The sequence below is a fragment of the Lycium ferocissimum genome, chromosome 4 (genome assembly GCF_029784015.1).
Source record: "Lycium ferocissimum isolate CSIRO_LF1 chromosome 4, AGI_CSIRO_Lferr_CH_V1, whole genome shotgun sequence".
In the NCBI taxonomy this organism is placed as follows: Eukaryota; Viridiplantae; Streptophyta; class Magnoliopsida; order Solanales; family Solanaceae; genus Lycium; species Lycium ferocissimum.
In genome coordinates this window covers 54739180-54740438 of record NC_081345.1, presented here as the reverse complement: position 1 = coordinate 54740438, position 1259 = coordinate 54739180, and positions in this window count along the sequence as shown.

Below are 1259 nucleotides of genomic sequence, written 5' to 3'. Positions count from 1 at the left end.
GTTCTATTTTCTGTGTTTTGTTCTTTCATTATCTTCTTTATTTTGCTTTCCCATATAAAGAAAAATCATAAATATTGTGTGTTTTGTGGTGTATTCGCAGGATGGAAAGAACAAACAAATCAAAAGGTAAGGGCAAGAAAACAACTAAGAAAGCCTCCGTGGATGATGTCCCCCAGTTTGAATAGGGGACAGAGCATACCCCTTCACCTGAAGTTGATGAAGCTCTTGAGAGGGGTAGAAGAAGGGAAGCAAAGGAAAAACGGTTCACTGTCCCAGGTTTCAGGGAATTGTATCTAGCCTGGAAGTCGGTCAAACCGAATGGCAATGAGACTCGGGGGTTCAATGCGGAGAAGCGGGTTACTCCGAATGGGTTGCAAGACATGTGCCCAGGGATCATCTGTAAATTGAACACATTAAGATGGAACTACTTCATGCCACCCGGCGAGTATTGTCCAGCTCCCGTGAGAGAGTTCTATGCTGTTTATAGAGCTATGTTGAACGCCATGCTCAGTCGCCGCCAACCCAAAAAGAATCTTGATCATCTCAACTGGATCCCGGTATAAGGTGTGGATTTTGATTGCTAGATCAATAAAATTGATGAGATCATTTTTTAGCAAAAGAAAGGTGACTCGGTTGGAGGATGGCCCCGCATACTTCCGAATATGATGACCGGATCAAAGTTCCATCAGAACAGTATGCGTGGGTGACATTAACTATTGCATCTGGGACACCAAAGTAGATTGACTCAGCAGTGGGAATTCATAAGAGCACCCTAAATCTCGAGGCGAAATTCTGGCTATCTCTAGTGTCCTCAAGGGTAAAGCCATCAAAGAATGACACCGATATTTCCATTGAGAAGTGTATCCTGATTGCTTCCCTCATGTCCGGGTTTATTGTCGACGTGGGGCTGATTCTAAGGGATGAGCTGAAAGATTGTAACACGCATAAAAATACTTCACTCCCTTTCACACGCCTTATCGTAACTATGCTGGAGGACAGGGTGCGTCAGATTGATCGATTAGATAGAATAGTAAGGGCTGAGCAGACAGTTGATATTACCAGGTTGGAACCAGGTAGAAAAAAGAGAAAGAGGACTGATGAACAACCAAGGGCCTCGGTTACTGAGCTTGATCCTCACATTCTTGACATAGAGGGCCAGGACACTGTTCCAGCTGCTGCTACTTCGAGTTCTGGGCCCTCCACAGTTCCATCCACTTCTTCGAGGCTTGAGCCTTCGATGCCCCTGCTACTACTTCAGG